At 47.0% G+C, this 20187-nt stretch overlaps 1 protein-coding gene across 6 annotated transcripts in view; it reads right to left on the bottom strand.

Annotated features, from left to right (window-relative positions):
- Positions 1-17578, bottom strand: part of TSNARE1 (t-SNARE domain containing 1) — a 447504-nt gene extending 429926 nt beyond the window's left edge. For all 6 annotated transcript variants that reach the window (XM_057429820.1, XM_057429825.1, XM_057429826.1 and 3 more), the window contains exon 1: positions 17441-17578. The gene's annotated coding sequence lies outside the window, so the exon portion shown is untranslated. The remainder of the gene's footprint in view (positions 1-17440) is intronic.
- Positions 17579-20187: the final 2609 nt, after the last annotated feature.

The following is a 20187-nucleotide window of genomic DNA, read 5'->3' as shown; positions in this document are numbered from 1 at the left end:
TATTAAACATCAATACTTCAGAAGGTGTCCTGCAGCTAAGAGTACAGCTGCATAGCATGCTATAGCAGCGGGTCTTAGCTTGGCCAAAGACCTAAAGTCATAGAATCACAGAATGGTTTGGGTTGGAAAGAACCTTAAGATCATCCAGTTCCAACCCCCTGCCACAGGCTGAGACACCTTCCACTAGAGCAGGTTGCTCCAAGCCCCATCCAACCTGGCCTTGAACACTGCCAGGGATGGGGCAGCCACAGCTTCTCTGGGCACCCTGTGCCACTGCCTCACCACCATCACAGGGAAGAACTTCTGCCTAAGATCTAACCTAAATCTCCCCTGCTTAAGTCCTTCAGAGAAGTCTCAAATAGGGCTCCAGCATCCTCCTAACAGCCAGAGCAAAGTCCAACCATGAAAACCCATCTGATATCCCGAAATAGTGCTGCTATGGGTGCTCCCATATGCAAAGGGTCAGCAAACCACCATACCCCAACTCAAAACAAACAGCAAAGCACAGATTACACCAATGTGAGATGACAGACATTAACACAGGCACTTCCACCAGCATCCCCAGGTCCAAACCACACAGGCCACAGCAGTACTATAGATGCTCCAAAGCAGGCTTGCACACAATCACAGCAGTCCCAAAACAGCTTTTGGGCACTGAATCTTAGAATCACAGTTTCCAGCTTCTCTTTCCCAGACACCCCAGGGGCCCATGTATTACTATGGGTAAACAGCCAAGAAAAACAAGGCGAGTGCCCAGACATCCCTACTGAGCACACAGGGAAGACTGGACAATGGTTAGAGCCTTACAAACCAGAAAGTTATTATGAAAGAGAGAAATCCACAGCCTTAAACCTCCCATAGGAGTCGAGTTCTTTCCTCCTCTGTATAAATCTCTGCTGTGTCCAACTGCAAGGCAGTGGCCAAAATGTGATATGCAATGCAGTCAGAAAGTCAGAGAGACAATAAGACACCACTGTGTCTGTGTCTAAAGGGAACTATAAAAGGTGGATGGTCCTTCCTGGCTCATGCAGGCAATGAGCAATGCCTGAGTATCCAACTGCGGGTGGTCCAGCTCAGAGCATCTCCCTCAGCACCTCCAACCACCTCACTCAATGCATTCTTCCTCAGCTGTTGAAGATAAAACACATCCAACACAAGGCCAAGAGACACCAGGTTCAACACATTGCAGAGGATGAGTAGAATGCAACTCGCAGAGCAGGCACTGCTGCTAGCCAAGAGCAAAGGAGATCATAAAATAGCACTTTGCCATAGACATGCAGGCAGAACAGCTGCCCTCATCCACCACCGCCAAGAGCTGCTTCGCTCACACTGAGTGCAAGGCTGGCAAGGAGCTGGAGTGTTTAAAAGCTGATTAAAAGTTCTGTGTAGTTTTAATGCACCTCATCAGACTACGCAGAGCGAATGGCTGATGTAAGGGCTGTGTTTCCAGGCAAGGAAAGAACCAGCAAATCTCCCCACATCCAACCAGCAACAGACCCATGTCCATCGCAAACATGGAAGAGATCAAGCAGACCAAGACATCTTTCCAACAACAGATCTCTTCAATGCTTCAACAGCGTGGCAGTAGTAAAAACACATTTAAGCACCAGTAGATGAATATGCACCTGGAGAATTAACACACTATTAACAATCATAACAGTTATCTTCCATGAGCTGAGCTAATCCAACAAGAAGAGAGCGAAGATCTGGTTGAGTAGATGCAACCACAAAGGCATAACTTGAAATAGCTCTGATTTAATCACAACAGGGGGATATAAGGAGAAAGTTTTTTACTGTAAGGGTGGTGAGGCACTGCAATGGGTTGCCCAAGGAAGTGGTGAATGCTCCATCCCCGGCGGTGTTCAAGGCCAGGTTGGACAGAGCCTGGGGTGACATGGTCTAGTGTGAGGTGTCCCTGCCCATGGCAGGGGGGTCGGAACTGGATGATCTTAAGGTCCGTTCCAACCTGAACCATTCTGTGATTCTACAATTCTATAACCCTGTAGTGGTTTAAGCCCAGCCAGCAACCCAGAACCACACAGCCGCTCGCTCACTCCCCACCCTTCCTCCCCCCAGCTCCCAGAGGGATGGGAAGGAGAATTGAAAGAATGTAGCTCCTACTACATTCTGTTGAGATCAGAACAGTCCAGTAACTAAGGTATAACCTTAGGTAACAAACCACTACTGCTACCACCAATAATAAGAATGATAAGGGAAATAACAAGGGGAGAGAGTACAACCGCTCACCACCCACCAACCGATACCCAACCCGAGCAGTGAACCAGCCCTTCCAGGTAACTGCCCTCAGTTTACATAGTAGGCATGATGTGCTGTGGTATGGAATACCTCTTGGTCAGTTTGGGTCAGGTGTCCTGTCTCTGCTTCTTCCCGGCTTCCCCTCCTCCCTGGCAGAGCATGAGACTCACAAAGTCCTTGGGCAGAGTAAACATCACTGAGCAGCCACTAAAACCATCGGTGTTATCAGCGCTGTTCCTAGCCTGAAAGTCGAAACCACAGCACTGCACCAGCTACTAAGAAGGAGAAAAATGACTGCTACTGCTGAACCCAGGACAAACCCCAATTAACAAGATATCCAAGATGCTGGCTGAGGACATGCAAGGAAATGAGGCTTTGCTAACAAGTTTAAAAACTGACTCTTCCTCAGCGACTGTAGTGATAGGACAAGGGGTGATGGGTTCAAACTGAAACAGGGGAAGTTCAGGTTAGATATAAGGAAGAAGTTTGTTACTGCGAAGGTGCTGATGCACTGGCACAGGGTGCCCAGAGAAGCTGTGGCTGCCCCATCCCTGGCAGTGTTCAAGGCCAGGTTGGACACAAAGGCTTGGAGCAAGCTGCTCTAGTGGAAGGTGTCCCTGCCCATGGCAGGGGATTGGAACTGGATGAGCTTTAAGGTCCCTTCCAACCCAAACCATTCTATGATCCTAAGCTTAAAAATTCACTAACAGCAAGAACCACCATGACGGTGCCAAACTCTTGCCAACTGAAAAACAAGAGAGTGAATACTCTCTAAACCTCCTAAGACTCTTTTCCCAGCTCTCTCAAACATTCACTTATGTCTTTTCATAGCAGACAAACCCTCCTTGCTTTCCATTTGAGCAGTGGGATTGAAAAACTCATGCAACTATGTGCGCTTAGAAAAAAAGCAGACCTACAACTTACCCCTCTGCTCAGGAATCAGATCAAGTGCCACCAGTAAAGCTATTACATTTTCTAAAGGTTTGCTGGACACACATATGTAATACATTCAAATAAAGGTGTGATTTCATTAAGTCAACACATCTGGAGTTTTTAGACAAGCACAGGGTTGTACTTTATAGCAAAGCTCCGTGTTTCTTCAGAACATCAGCAGCAGAAAACAGGACAAAAACATCTACAGAAGAATCTGATCATAAAAGGCAGAAAAGCCAAGGTCAGTTTTATCCAGGTGGTGACCCTTCAAAAGCTGGGATTTTGTTTGATTTGTGTTCATTAGAGGAGATGCTACTACAGAAAAGAGGGGAGAATTCTAGGTGGGTTCATTGAATACATCTCTGCCATCACTTTTCCTTGGCTAACATTAGATACTTACACACCCCATCACAGCACTGCCAAATCTGACTTAACAAGATGGGACAGAGTCAGAAAGCTCTTTGCTGTCAAGAACAGTTATGACATTACAGAAAGTCCATCAGCTTTTAGCCCTGTAAATAGTAACTTTCAAAAGCAATCCCAAATCACAGAGATTTTAGGGAAAAACTGTTTATTCATGAGCCAGCTCCTCTGATTCCTACCCAGCCTTTTTCCTCCACTTGTTCTCTTAGAATTAGATTACAAAATAAAGCTACTATAGTGCAAATAACCCACCAACCTATAGATTTCCCCCACCCCCATTTCACCCTATGTAATTACCTGCTAATTTAAACAGTGAACTCCTATGGTTTGCTTTTAATTATGGCTACCCTCTATTAGTAAAGATCATCGAATTTTAAGATCATCATAGAATCATAGAATGGTTTGGGTTGGAAAAGACTTTAAGATCACCCAGTTCCAACACCCCTGCCATGGGCAGGGACACTCACAGTAGACCATGGCACCCAAGGCTCTGTCCAACCTGGCCTTGAACACTGCCAGGGATGGAGCATTCACCACTTCTTTGGGTAACTTGTGCCAGTGCAAGCTCCTGTATTATAACTTAGACCACTTGCATCATTGCATGGGTGCAACACATGGCAAATGCTTCTGGAGCTGCAACCTTGTTTTCCCTATTAACAGGCAAAGTAGGCATTTTACAGACCGAGGAAAGCATTAACACATCTGTATCCCCTCATGTCCAAAACACTGTCCTTTTTCTGTGTTATCATTGTTGCTCTATTGCAACTGGAAGAAAAAAACATATTTAACACATGGTTTTCCTGGTCCAATTTGAAGAGCAGGGAAAGAATGGAACGAACACCCTAACAATGTCCCCAGCTGACACCGTGAGGGTATGGAGTTATTTAAAAACACCCTGATACACCCAATTTACTAATCCCTACAGAAATCAATATCCTCAGCACAGGCTGTTGTTTGCCAAGGGAGATCTTGCACTCGCTTTAGTTAACTGAGCTTAGGTCGATACACCACGTTCTATATCCTATCATAAAAATGCCTCCAGCGTGACAATAGGCTTGTTCCAAGCACAGGGGAAGGAACAGACGGCTTAATGCCAGGGGTAAAAGCTTAATGGGAAAACACAGATATTGTAAATTACTTTTTAATCACTTCTAGGTATTTTTCCCCCGACGTTATAACTACATCCTGAACACCCGCACCTTGTTGAGGAGCGGCAACACTGGCGGGCACAGGCACTGTTCAGCATTTGGCAAAGATGTCTGGATCCCAATGAGGGCTCCAGGGTAAGAGCCACACAGAGCAGCACTGAGGTTGAGCCCTCTCTGTTTGCAGGTTTGCTTCGTTTCTTTCTGCATTACTGCTCTTTTGTTCCTTCACAGAAATGAAGGATTTCTGTCTTCTGCTGCCCAGCTGCTGTCTTAAACCAGAGAACAGTTCTTTCTGACTCACAGTATACTTCTACCTTGTAAGATTCCAACATAACATACTTCCCAACTGGCCAGCTTGAGCCAGAGCAAATCACAGAATGGTTTGGGTTGGAAAGGACCTTAAGATCACCCAGTTCCAACCCCCTGCCATGGGCAGGGACATCTCACACTAGGCCATGTCACCCAAGGCTCTGTCCAACCTGGCTTTGGACACTGCCAGGGATGGAGCATTCATCACTTCTCTGGGCACTCTATGCCAGTGCCTCAGCACCCTCACAGTAAAGAACTTCTTCCTTAGATCCAACCTGAACTTCCCCTGTTTCAGTTTGAACCCATCATCCTCCTACAGTCCCTCAGGACCATCTCAGGCAGTTATACTATTGAGGAGACATGGACTGATGACATGAGCCAATCTGTAGAACCACCTAAAACCAGTAAACGTTGATTCAAACCAGCTTCAAATGCAGAAACACTCTGCCTCAACGACAGGCACCATACCATTCCCATTCCTCTTCATTATCTTGGCCCTACTCTCCTTCCCTAGGTTGCACCTGGCTGGAAGATGGGGGTGGGAAGAGAAATTCAGTTGGGAAGGCACCAAGAATTCCAAAATTTATCCAGCATTCCAAATTTCATACAAAAATTGTCCTTTTCTAAAAGACTGATGTCCTTTCCCTTGGAATTAGTACAATAACATATTTGGATAGTACCACAGGGTTTCCTTGTCTTACTGTTTGATGCTGGATCAATATTTCTGGAGTTCTGGAAACCATTCCTGTGCAATGACTACCTCTGCTTTGTAGCTGCCACCAAAATCATTGAATCATAGACTCACAGAATGGTTTGGGTTGGAAAGGACCTTAAGATCCAGTTCCAACCCCTGCCATGGGCAGGGACACCTCACACTAGACCATGTCACCAAATCCGCTTTTACACTTACACACAGTTCAACCTTGCAATCTGCATCCCTCAGAACACCCGCTCTAATATCATCCCACACTTGGATTCTCCACCCTCACACACTGGAGGAAAGATCCCCACCACAGCTCCATAAAATAACCTTGCATTTGAAGCAAGCAGGCTAAAACAGAAATATGTTTGGCCTTTTGGATCTCTAAACGCAGAAGTAACTCCAAGCTTCATCCTCACTGCTTAGTAAGAAAGGGGACATCTGCATTTGCAGGAACTTCACATGATGTTCCATGCACTGGCTGCAATCCCAAACCAGCACAGAAGGAGGAGTCTTTAAAACACACCAAAAAGCTTCCCAAGCTTGCAACAAGGAGCGAAGAGACAAGTGGCAATGCCCAGGGATGCAGATCATTCAAAAGAGGCTGATGTGCCCCCAGAAATGGAGGTGACGGCCAAGAAAGTCTGGCGTGACACACAACAGATTCACTAGCAGCTCGCTGTAGAGGTGAAGGTGGTGGCAAAGATGTCTTTGCTCTTAAGACAAGGAGGCACCTTGGTTGTGGAGACAGTTTCTGTAACCTACAGTTCAAAAGAGAAAGATTAATCCCCATTTCTTTTAGAACTGGATAAATGAATATATCAAGCTAAATTGTCAGCCCTATCACAGCATCCCAACCTGAAGGTGGTAGTCAAGTGATAGACGGAGAGTAAGGACAGTCTGATCTTCCCCCCACCCAACCTGAGCTGCAAGAGAGGACATTGATAGGTTAGAAAATAGATGATGGTGGCAGCCACCAGCAGTCTCATGATGCTTTGGGAGGCTGAGGTTGGTACACAGGGGCTTAGAGCACCCTGCTCTAGTGGAAGGTGTCCCTGCCCATGGCAGGGGTTGGAACTGGATGAGTTTTAAGCTCCCTTCCAACCCAAACCATTCCATGATTCTATGATTTACGTAGCTCATTCATTTTCAGGTGCCGGTGCTTGCTCCAAACACCTGCACAGCCCAGGAAAGCTCTCATCAATATATGTGCTGGAGATTAAGCTCATTTTTGAAGCTGACAAACATCCAGGGGCTGTCCTTTGCAATAGCTACTGCAGTAACTGTGATTCCGCTTCCTTGTATTTCCCTGCATCTCAAACAAATCTTTCCTTAACATCTAGGTTTTCCCCATCCAAGGAACACTCCCAAAACACAAGAAACCCTCTTCCTATGCCATGCCCAGCAGACACCTCCCCTGGCAAGACAGCAATATTCACATCCAAACATACAAAGCTATCCCTCCTGTTGTACGCTTTGCTGTGCCAAACCCAAACCATGTTGCTGAAGTAGAACACATTCCTGCTTCTTTGGGAAAGACCAGGGAATTTGTGTAGATTCCAGGTTACTCAGAGGTGGTGTTTCTCAAGACAGGCAACCGAGGAAGCTCAGAGCATCAACTCTTTCAATGCTAAGGGGATCAGGACAAGGGCCCAGCAAAGCAGCAATCCCAATGCACCACATCAACACAATTCTGCCCACGGCTGTCACTCTGAGGAGAGTTTGCTACAAACATGACATGGAGATTATCATGTTTGCTTGCAGGAACGCTTGCAAGCATTGAGATGAAGGGGAAAAGCAGCAAGACGGGAGCCACAGGGTCTGCAAAGCAAAGCCAGCTCTGCTCACGAAGCAGGGACCACGACATGGGTGAAATCTGGCCAGAACCCACCCCAGTGCTGAAATGTTGGCCAAGAAACTGGTTTGAGAAAGCATGAAATATGCTGACAGCCTTGTGAGGCTCTAACTGCTCTAAGCCCATTGCTCTAAGGTGGGTTACGTACTGATTGCTAAACATCAGGACATCCACATGAAGGCAAGCATGGGTAGGTACCAGATCAACTCAGCATCCCACAGAGCAGTGCCACGGTGGGGGGATATACATGGATAAGGATATGGAGCTGCACGGTGGGAGAAGAGCAACAGCGACCCAAGTCCAGCATCAAGCCCGCATCGCTAGCTTTGAGGGCAAACAATGTCCTCAATTCTTTAGCATCCTTAAAAACAAAACTGGCATCCACGTGTAAAACAGCATTTGTTAGGTTCAACAGCAACGCTTGCAAAGATCAGGACAGGGATAAGGAGAAAATACAACAAGATCTAGTAAGGACCTGGGCAGAATAAGGGCATCAACACGGATATTGTATAGAATCACAGAATGCTTTGAGTTGGAAGGGACCTTAAAGCTCTTCTAGTTCCAACCCTTCCATGGACAGGGCCACCTCACACTAGACCAGGTTATATCTCCATCTGCTTTAGGAAACAAAGGCATTTATTACATATACCTGTGTTCATGCATATGTATTTTTATGTATTTTTCCAATCACTGTGCCTCTACCTGAAAGCACAAATGACCAGAGTCAAGAAGAAAACCACTTGGTCACACAAGAGAGGTTTGAGTGCTGAAGCTGATGCTCACTGCTTCCACCCTGACACGAATCCAGGCTTAGTGCAAGTCAACCTCTTACTTGCATCACCCGAATGGCTGAAGCACGGGTCAGGCCAGTTAAACAACATCCCCAGGGAGGACCTGCTGCTGTGCTTAGCATGGAGTGACCTCTCCAGACCTTGGTAGCCTCTGGCAAACCCTTGGCCATGTGGATGAAGGCCAGGGACGATGCTGTGCTTGCACCTTGTACACCCCTTCCAGCTAAAGTGCCTTCACCAGTGCCTGCTCAGTGCAGATCCCAAGCAGGAGGAATCAAGGAGCAAAAAACAACTCCAATATGTGGTCTATTAAGGGTACCATGGAGCGAAAACCAGCAAATCTGAAGAGGAAGAGATGTGGCTTCTCTGCTGTAACAGATGTTCTTCTATAGCTTTGCTCCCAAAAGACTGACGTGGCTACCAAACAGCGAGGCTTTCAAGAGCATCCCATACCCAACCTAAGGTGACCCTCCCCAAACACTTCCTACCAACATCACTCATCCATACTATGCAGCATGTACACAGACACATCCCCACAGTACACACAGAGTGGGGAAAGGGCTGTCAGCAAGTATCCAAGAGTACAAAAGACAACACAAAATCAGTTATGAAGTTGGACACATCAACAAATCAATGGGGGCCAACAAGCTGTCAACGCAACCAGGGACCATCACGAGAGCTGGTGGGAGGTAAATATCTTGACCCCAACTTGGCTGACACCATCAATGCATCTCAAATTGCAAAGGGACTTTCACATTCATCACATTTGGTGTTCTTCATCATTCACACCACCAAGCAACACCCTGTACCAGGCCTGTAGGGTCCAGCAAAGGCGAGATGGATCACAGATAGAGATGCCACAACATCTCCCTCCTCAATGCTAAACCAATCTGCCCCTATACCCGGTTGATGACAGCCTTCCACCCCATCAGTCCCATGGCAGCTCCCAAAGGCTGCTGGTCCTATCTGCCACACAAGAAGCTGCATGTCAAAGCAAGAGATGGAAAGGCAAAGCTATAAAGCTAAGAAAAGATGCCTTTAGCAAGATTTGGTTTAAGGCATGACTGTCTCGTACAGTGAAAGCCAAATCCTCTCGCTTTCAGCTCAGATCCTTGTAGGAGGACAATTTATGCTACCTCCAGCCAAACACGGTGCTGGGGGACTACTGAGGACAGCAGTAACACGACTAATGCTCTTTAGCCAGTACTACTGCAAGCAGATCCAGGGGCAACAATCAGTGATGTTGAGGGAAACATCACCTGTATCAAAAGGGGCACCCATCCCATTGATGAACATTACACAAAGCTCTGCTCTCTCCCCATACATGAGCCTTGCAGTGTACAGGGAGAATGAAGCAGAGCTGCCGTCTCAAGGGACACCATGGAGGAGTCATGTAAATCCACAGCAGCTCCCTACACCTCCAAGTGGAGATAAAGCAGATGGGAGGGAGGGAAGAAGAACAGTCCCAGGAAAAGCCAATGGAGCTTGGCTTTGGCTGTTCTACCCAAGAACAGAGCTGCTGCTGAAACAGATACCAAGTGCCCTGGGAGTGGACCAGTGAGCATCCAAGGGATGCACACACATCCCACCTGCATGGCATGGGGCTAGCACTACCCTGCTTGCCCTTCTCACTGCACAAGGGGACCAACAAGGCTTTATTTACTCTGGCAAGAGTTTCCAAGAGAAGGAACATGAAGTTCATGTAGAACAATACCGTTCTCAATGATTTTAGGGAATCTGGGGGCAGACTTTTTAGTAGGGCCAAGGCAGGACAAAGGGCAATGGTTCTAAACTAAAAAAGACTTAAAACACTGGATGAGGTTGCTAAGAGAGGTGGCTCATGCCCCATCCCTGGCAGTGCTCAAGGCCAGGCTGGACAGGGCTCTGAGCAACCTGGTCTAGTGGAAGGTGTCCCTGCCCAAGGCAGGCAGGTTGGACTGGATGAGCTTTGAAGGTCCCCTCCAACTTGAACTATTCTATGATTCTAGGTCTGTATGGCATCTTTAAGCACCTGGGTTTCAAAACACTGCCACTCTCCTCATAGAATCATAGAATAGTTTGGGTTGGAAAGGACCTTAAGATCATCCAGTTCCAAACCCCTGCCATGAGCAGGGACACCTCACATTAGACCATGTCACCCAAGGCTCTGTCCAAGCTGGCCTTGAACACTGCCAAGGGATGGAGCATTCGCAGCTTCCTTGGGCAGCCCATTCCAGTGCCTCACCACCCTCACAGTAAAGAACTTATGCCTTAGATCCAATCTAAACTTCCCCTGTTTCAGTTTGAACCCATTACTCCTTGCCCTATCACTACAGTCCCTAATGAAGAGTCCCTCCCCAGCATCCCTAATCTTCTGTACATAGCTAGCTCTAGAGATCAAAGACGTGAAACCATCAAAAGACGAGCACAAAGACAACACAGGGAGAGCATGAAAATACGGCCTAAGCTCTGAGTCTGCTCTTGAATAAGGTCGCTCTCCTCATGAGTGAAGCTAAGGCAAGACACACAGGGACTCCTTCCCCATCCTCCCCATCAAAACCTTCATAAACCAGCTCTCCCTTTTCCCAGATCAGTTCAGTTGAAAGGAGGGTGAAACTCCTACAGATGAAAGCCAGGTTAAAAGAAAAGCATTTCTCAAGGGCAAAATGTTATTTTCATCCTTGCAAATAACTCTGCATCCAAGCCCCATCCTCCCATGGGCAGATGACTTCTCATTCAGAGATGCTTTTACCATATACTTCCTAAGTCCTATTAGAATCATAGAATAGAATCATAGAATCATAGAATAGTTAGGGTTGGGAAGGACCTTAAGATCATCCAGTTCCAACTCCCTTGCCATGGGCAGGGACACCTCACACTAAAACATCTCACCCAAGGCTTTGTCCAACCTGGCCTTGAACACTGCCAGGGATGGAGCATTCACAACCTCCCTGGGCAACCCATTCCAGTGCCTCACCACCCTCACCTTGCTCAGACAAGACCTTCTTCTAATCTAGAGGGAAAAGTGGCACACCTGATTAGAAATGGGAAGAAAACTATTTCACTGTCACAGGTAAGGATACAGACACCATCAGTGCCATGAAGTGTGTCATCCAGCAATAACCTGCAGCCTCTGAGCTGGGCTGTACGAACAGGTACAAAAGGAAGCATTGATTCCTCAAAACATCACTGCTGAGTGTGGGAACACAATATCCTTGTTAGAAGAAAGGGGATATAAACCTCTGAAGTGCTACAGGGTTATAAGATTTCCACGTGAGCAGAGGTGCAAAAGTTGAGGGTTATAATTGGTTGCAAGATACCTGCAAACATCAACAAATTAAAACCTGCAATTGGAAAGGGGAATCATTTACTTCACTGTCCAGTCTTCTTTAATATCCTGAACCTAATGGGGGAGAACAATCCAGCCACAATCCAGTTAAACACTTCAGTTTATATCATATTTGAGAGACCATGAAGAGGTCTGCTGAATCAAGAACTTCACATGTATGAGGATGCTGAGGCGCTGGCACAGGGTGCCCAGAGAAGCTGAGGCTGTCCCATCCCTGGCAGCGTTCAACGCCAGGTTGGACACAGGGACTTGGAGCAACCTGCTCTAGTGTGAGGTGTCCCTGTCCATGGCAGGGGTTTGGAACTGCATGATTTTTAAGGTCCTTTCCAACCCAAACTATTCTGTGATTCTATGATTCTATAAGATGAGCATCAGCCAGATAAATTGCAGACTCCTTAACATATCCATCTACCTTGCAACAGCTATTAAGGGTGCAGTAGTTCCTAATTTTCTCTGTTACAAAGAAAATGCAGTGTCCATTCATCACTCTGTTACCACAGAAGGACTTTTAATTAATGCACCGACTTGCTTTACTCAATTAATGCCAACGAGGAAGCTCTTCTTCACACACTGCATTTAGCTCCTATGCTGCTCTGGTCACTGTATGCTTAGTATAATAGTATTGTTTAGGTATTAATAAACATTTCCTATATAATCCTATAGATTTCCTATACATATTCTTTATATATAAAGCTCCCAAAAAAAAATGGATGCAATTTTCCCAGCTACAAAAACTGAGAGCTAAAATTGCAGCAATGATTTGTATCTGCCCGGAGCAGCAATCCCAGCCTTTGGTGACCTCTGCGGGAATGTACCAAGCCAATTGCACACTGTGACAGCAGCTTTGCCCTTCCTCTATCAGCAGCTTCCTGTTGCTGGCTGCAAGAAACGTCAAAAGGGAGCACAATAAATATAGGTGTTAGTGAGCAGGCTGGTGACAAGCAGCCTAGAGGTTTAATCAAGATTTGGATCAAATTGTGTGAGGTGTTTTGTATACATTGATCTCATTGAGTTGTTACAGCTACAGGATGTAATTCCCAACCACCTGCCCATTTAATCTATGAAAATCACCATCAGCAACTCAGCTCAGTTCTCCTCCTCCAACCCCAGTTGTTTACCAGAATCTTCATCAGCAGATGAGTAGCAAACCACCTCATCCTTTAGCATCCTGCACATGGGACATCGCCAGCAGCACTCTCATGCCATCTTGACAAGAAAACACTAGCCCATGAGGCAAACTGAAGTGTTATAAAGCCTCCAACCATAGCTAGCAGCAGACAGGATGAATGTCATGACCTTCTTAGAGATTAAGGATTGGAACTGGATGACCTTAAGGTCCTTTCCAACCCAAACCATTCTGCATTTCTATGATTAACAGGCAGAGGAAAGTGATGTGCTGCCTGACAGTTTGCCTTGCATTGCCTAGGACACCAGAGTTCCAACTTCTTGTTGAACAACACCATCACTGTACTGGTGATAAGGATGCTTTATCTGCTGGGCAGCCTAAAGAACCTCTCCTTCACACCCTTACTATAGAAAGGATAAGAAGCAACAGGGGTTGAGAGCTTGGGAATTTGTGACTCCAGCTGCCAGCCTCTTCTGCTCCAGGAAAAGAAATATATGAAGAGTATGATGAAGAGCATGGAAGAGACACTTACAGGACAAGAAAGTTGGGGCTGTTCAGCCTGGAGAAGAGAAGCTGCGTGGAGACCTCAGAGCAGCTTCCAGTGTCTAAAGGGGGCTACAAGGATGCTGGAGAGGGACTCTTCATCAGCGACTGTAGCAATAGGACAGGGGGTGATGGGTTCAAATGAAATAGGGGAAGTTCAGGTTAGATATAAGGAAGAAATTCTTTACTGTGAGGGTGGTGAGGCACTGGAATGGGTTGCCCAAGGAAGCTGTGAACGCTCCATCCCTGGCAGTGCTCAAGGCCAGGTTGGACACAAGGGCTTGGAGCAAGCTGCTCTAGTGGAAGGTGACCCAGCCCACGGCAGGGGTTGGAACTGGATGAGTTTTAAGGTCCCTTCCAACCTAAACCAGTTTGGGATTCATAACCCCTGGGCTTCTGAATCTTACCATCAGCAGGAGATGCACTTAGGTCTGGATTTCAAGCATCACAGGCTCACGATATCCCTGTTTACTGCAGCATATTCCTAAGAGCACCTAAAATCCAGGTGATTCTCCATCAGGAGAAAGAAACCCAGGAGCAAAGACCAAAAAGCCTCACAGGGGATCTCCCAAGCATGAAGACCAAACAATCCTACCAGTGCCCATGAGGACACAGTATCCCCAGATCCCATCTGCTACCCTCCTCCTGAGATGTTTACAGGAGGAAACCACCTCAGCCGCCCAGCTCACCAGTCACCCAGGTGCCTTGAGCCTTCTCCAATCTGCTCCACCTACGCCTGTGCATGCAAAACAAACCCCAGGGCAGCTGTGTTTTCCCCAGCAGAGCAAAACAGCAGACTTGGAGAGGGGAGATCCATCTAGAAAGCAAACGTTGTGAAAAGCATCCTGCCAGTCCCCTCCACTGCTCCGCTCCGACCTGCAGCACTTGCAGCACTGTGTGCAGTTCTGGTGTCCTCAACATAAGAAGGACATGGAGCTGTTGGAGCAAGTCCAGAGGAGGCCATGAGGATGATCAGGGCTGGAGCACCTCCTGTATGGAGACAGGCTGAGAACATTGGGGCTGTTCAGCCTGGAGAAGACAAGCTGTGTGGAGACCTCAGAGCAGCTTCCAGTGTCTGAAGGGGGCTACAAGGATGCTGGAGAGGGACTCTTCATTAGGGACTGTAGTGACAGGACAGGGGGTGATGGGCTCAAACTGAAACAGGGGAAGTTCAGGTTAGACCTAAGGAGGAAGTTCTTTACTGTGACAGTAGTGAGGCACTGGAATGGGCTGCCCAGAGAAGTTGTGAATTCTCCATCCCTGTCAGTGTTCAAGGCCAGATTGGACAGAGCCTCAGATGACATGGTTTAGTGTGAGGTGTCCCTCACTGGATGATCTTAAGGTCCTTTCCAACCCAAACCATTCTGTGATTCTATGATTCCAGCAGGACAAGCATGCCCAAGGGTAATGTCAGCCATTCATGGTGATGGCAAGGATTCAGAGAAGGAAAACCTGGTGTGGGAGATGACACAGAAATACATTAAGTTTCAATGCAAAAGGCAAGGAGGCCGGCAGAACTGCACACCAAAGCTTCAGCTGGCAGAAGGCAGAGCAGTTCTAATGAAGACACAATGGATCCAACCCCTGTATACTGATACACACTACAATGATAACATCATGCCAATCCATCCAGGACTTTCATCATCTGCTTGGAACTGGGATGGAGACATCCTCTTACAACATGCAGACTGAACACACCCTCTTAAGTAGTATACTTTAGGCTTTCCTTTCTTTTCTCTTTCCTGTTTCTTCTTTGTCTGAAGTGCCATTAAACTAAATTGTGTCTGCCTGTACAGATAGAGAAAATGTTACTGACTCTTTAGGTGAGATTCATTTCAGGACTGTGGCCAGACCGAGGATATTGGTGGAACAAAAATCATTTATAGTTGGATAACGAGGTTGCAGTTCTATGAGTAATCCTCCTGAGTTACACTCCCAGCACCATGGGTGTGGGTGACACATTCATTCCTCCCCTCCCTTTTTGAATGGAAAATGCCATCCAAGCACGCAAACACAATGTTTATTACTGAGAAACCAACAAAAATCGTGAGGTGGGGGCACAGATTGCAGCTCACTTGTACAGGGTCCAACACGGGTCCTATCTACGAGTTTGCTGGTGGGTTGTCCAGGAACGTCACCAAGCTGCCACACAACCCAATGTACTTCGTATCCCCAAAACCTAAAGAGCCTTTTGGGGAGAAATCAGGACAGTACCAAGACAAATCAACAGTTCAAGATACTGTACACCTCTACTAGCAATGACGTGGAAAGATTAACCCAAGCTTCCTCACTCCAGTGTTCGCATCTCACTGCTGGGCCACCTCGCATCTTTGTGCATGGTCCTGTACACATTGCAGGGTCCAACTGCCTGTATCAATGCCACATTGCTCCCAGCTTGAAATAGTGCCAGTGGATTGCAATCAGCTCCCTCTTTTAAGAAAGCAAAAGCTTTTACAAAGAACTCACTTGAATTTTTAATGTTATCAAGGCTAAGTTGGATGGAAATTGGAGAAGAGGAAAACTGGCCCTCTCTGCTGCATCTGGACCCATCACCTGCCATTACTCAACTGCCTTTCTGGGGATTCTCCATGCCTTCCCGTATGCCATGCCATGAAAACAGCTCAGGACAGTTCTTGCTGCAATGATATCGACTCTGTTTCTTGAAGAGGATGAATTAGCCCATGGAACCAGTGGAAGATGGCTGAGGCAGAGAGCTGGACCTTTACAATCCAGTAACTACAGTCCAAAAACCTGAAGATGCAGGCTCAGAACCTCCTTCCTAGTGGTACAAACAGCATAGAATCACAGAATGGTTTGGGTTGGAAAGGACCTCAAGATCATCCAGTTCCAACCCCCTGCCATGGGCAGGGATGCCTCACACTAGACCATGTCACCCAAGGTTCTATTGAACACTGCCAGGGATGGACCATTTACCACTTCTTTAAGAAGCATCAAGGAAGACATGCAGGTGGTTACAGACAGGCTGTGCAGGCAATTTATGTCCCCACAGTTGGTTTGACTGTTCCCCAGATTCCTGCTTTGCTGGCTTATTCCCCCATCAACCCACTGAGTTATTCCACCAAGCTAACCACAATACCAAAGAGCCTTTGAAATGAGCACAATGGGCTCAGAAGCATCTTCCATCATACAGAACTCACATTAAAACATACACCCATCCTCGCCTCCCTCCCTGCATTCATCACACGGAATGCCAAGAGACATTCCCTCCCCATGTCATGTCAAGAGGCTCCCAACAGCTGAACGTGCTCATGGGAAGCTGCATTTGCAGCAGCAAGAGCATCGCTCTCCTCTTACCAGGCTTCCAAGCAGGGCTTCAGCTCCACCACCATGCCTGTTCCAGCAGACGATCTGTTGCTTGAGACACAGCAAGGTGCCTTTAGAGCACTGTGTCCTCCATGCACATAGAGGACAGACATCCTTCAGTACATGGGAGAACCAGGAGAACACAGGTTTCCCAATATTCTACAGCAGCAGAGGGCTACCATGAGTATTTTCTCACAAACCACCGCTAAAGGTCTCATCCATGTTCTGGCTTTGCCACCACTGACACAAGAGCAGTAAAACTAGGAGCCAGGAGACAAACTGAACCAACCTCTGTAAAAACCTCAAGCAGAAGGTGAGAACAAACACAAAATTTGGGGGTTACACCACCACGACATCTCACGAAGTTGGGCAGCCCGAAGTAGAAGAAGCTTCTGAGAACCATTTGTGAAAGCACCTTCATCCACCATGCACACCAACCGCTCATCCTACAGAGAGGTTTTGGGCAAAGATGTGACACTGCACTACTATACCAGGGCAAAACACTGATACCCATGCTACATCTGGCCATAGGACTCTGCAGCTCTAGCTGAGAATGAGCAGTTCTATAAGAGGGAGGATCAGATGCTGACTCAGAGCCCTGAAGGCATTGTGAAAACCCTGTTCAACGCCAAGGCACCAGTACAGCAAGCCAAGTAATTCCCAAGGTCTTGCTGCAAACCCCAGCTGATTTTGGTCCAGCTTACCTCCCTCATCCATGTGGTTGACAATTCCTTCATGGCTCATCAGGCTATCAGGACCACAGCGAGAGAAGTGATGGCATCTCAGCCACCTCCTGGCTTAGCAGACACAGCTGCCTGCACTCGATGCATATTTTCAGGCTGAAACTGCTGCAAAACTAACTGCCACGGAGGAGGGGGTGCTTCTTCTCTGGAAACACAGAGGCACTTTCCATTTCTTCCCTCCCTGCCCCTGGATTTTACCAGCCCATAGAAGGAAAGAGGAATTGCATGACTCAGAGGGAGAGTCATCTTCTACCCGTTACAGAGATGCACAGATACACCCAAGGAGCTGGGTGAGACACTGTCTTCTGTCCCAGGCCATCAGTATCACACTAACCAACACCAGCCCTGTAACATGCCCATGAGAAAACACAGACAAGAGGCAACAGCAGTACCAAGAAGCAGAAGCTAAAATACCATGACTGTCCCAGCTGTGGTGAACAGATGGAGGTTTCCTCCATTCCATCACAGTATTCAAGAAACCACCAAGCCAACCATGAAGGTCCTCATCCCATGTGCAAAGGAGGTCATGGAAGGAGAAGTATGCACTTTGCTGCATGGATCAATGTGGTTGAGGTGTAAGAACTACACCTAGGAACAAAGCGAAGACGACATCTCTTAGTGATGCCTGCAGTATCTCACATACTATGCTGGCTTGCCTGCTTCACAAGCTTTGAGCTTGTGGAACACATCTCCAGAAGAAGCTTGAATCTGCTGGCGTATATTTTTCATTGTCTCTGGTTTGACTTCATTTTTGTTGTGGTGCCCAAATATCTGACTGCTGAAAGAATGGAGTGGATGCTGAGGCGCTAGCACAGGGCGCCCAGAGAAGCTGTGGCTGCCCCAACCCTGGCAGTGCTCAAGGGCAGGTTGGACACAGGGGCTTGGAGCAACCTGCTCTAGTGGAAGGTGTCCCTGCCTGTGGCAGGGGCTTGGAACTGGATGAGCTTTAAGTTCCCTTCCAAACCATCCTATGATCGGTAATGCACATGCACAGAGGCACCTGGAGATGTTTCCTCTGATGCACAAAGACAGACGTGAAGCCAGATTTCTTACTGTGCAACAGCCCTGCACCAGTGGCAATACCAGATGTCAGAATTGAGCCCCTGCAACACTGCAAAGTTCACTTGATGGGTACAGATGCTGCAGCCCCCATGGTACATTTCCAATACCAGCTGTTTTCTCACTCCCTCCTTACCTCTAAATACAGTAATAAAACATGGATCTGGAGACTGAACATGGCAAAATGACTCTCATACACAAAGATATCAATGCATTTCAGAAAGGCCTTCAGAGTCACTTATCTGATGACTAGACTCCACTGACAGCATTTATGAACTTAAAAATGCATATTAGGCTCCAACATCCTCTTCCTGTCACTCTCTTTAGGATGCAAATGCAATTTAACACAATTAGACAGGATAGAAAGCCCAGAGCTTTAAACAGGATCAACTGCATTCCAGTTGTTGGGCAAGATAAAGGGGTGCCAGCTCAACATGCAACTGGACAAAAGCACATTGCAGATCTGGATAGATTCCAGGTCAGCATGGGGATGTGCTCGCAGCCCAGAAAGCCAACTATACCCTGGGCTGCATCAAAAGGAGCGTGACCAGCAGGTCCAAGGAGGTGATCCTGCCCCTCTACTCTGCTCTTGTGAGACCTCACCTGGAGCATTGTGTGCAGTTCTGGTGTCCTCAACATAAAAAGGACACGGAGCTGTTGAAACAAGTCCAGAGGAGGCCATGAGAATACTCAGGGGCTGAAGCACCTCCCATATGGAGACAGGCTGAGAAAGTTGGGGCTGTTCAGCCTGGAGAAGAGAAGCTGCGTGGAGACCTCAGAGCAGCTTCCAGTGTCTGAATGGGGCTACAAGGATGCTGGAGAGGGGCTCTTCATTAGGGACTGTAGTGACAGGACAAGGGGTAACGGGTTAAAACTGAAACAGGGGAAGTTCAGGTTGGAGATAAGGAAGAAGTTCTTCCCTGTGAGGGTGCTGAGGTATTGGCACAGGTGCCCAGAGATGTTTTAAATGCTGCATCCCTGGCAGTGTTCAAGGCCAGGTTGGATGGGGTTTGGAGCAACCTGCTGCAGTTCTATCTGGGTGAAAAAAAAAACAACCAACCAATCACACACCCATCGAGTAATCCTAAAATTGTCAGCAGGAAAGCAAAAGGTTTCATTTCCAAAAAGAAATAACTCAGTCTCATCTTTAACTCTAGAAAATGCCAAATTCCAAGACAGGAGCCAGGGTACATTGCTCCATTTGCTGATGTGTTACCTGAAATGCTCAATGTTTAGGCATCAAAGAGACAAGAGGAGGAGAGAGCTCTTGGCGTGAGGCTTCAGGGTTCTGAAGGCATTTATTGCCACTGCTTCACTTTCAGATGAGAACTGAGAAGCTGACAAAGTGTCTGGAGGTACCTTAAAACATTTCTCATCACGACTGCTCTTTGCAGCTTAAAACTGGCATGGAATAGATATTTCTATATAATCTGCCTTCTCCCACAGAGAAATCAGTTATCCCTAATTCTGGGCAATTTTCCTAGTAAAAGACCCCCCAGAAAAGTATTTTTATTACTGCAGACTGCAATTTAAGAAATTAGATTTATTTTTTTTTAAAAAAGGAACAGATTTATTAGTCTAGTCCTCTGGATCCATCCCATAAAGCCCCAGTGAGTTCAGAGAAAATTTAGGTGGTAACAAAGAGCTTG

The sequence above is a fragment of the Pezoporus wallicus genome, unplaced genomic scaffold (genome assembly GCF_028554395.1).
Source record: "Pezoporus wallicus isolate ANWC-B61680 ecotype Strahan unplaced genomic scaffold, APGP_CSIRO_Pwel_v1 contig_7545, whole genome shotgun sequence".
Classification (NCBI taxonomy): Eukaryota; Metazoa; Chordata; class Aves; order Psittaciformes; family Psittacidae; genus Pezoporus; species Pezoporus wallicus.
This window is presented reverse-complemented; position numbering and strand designations above follow the sequence as displayed.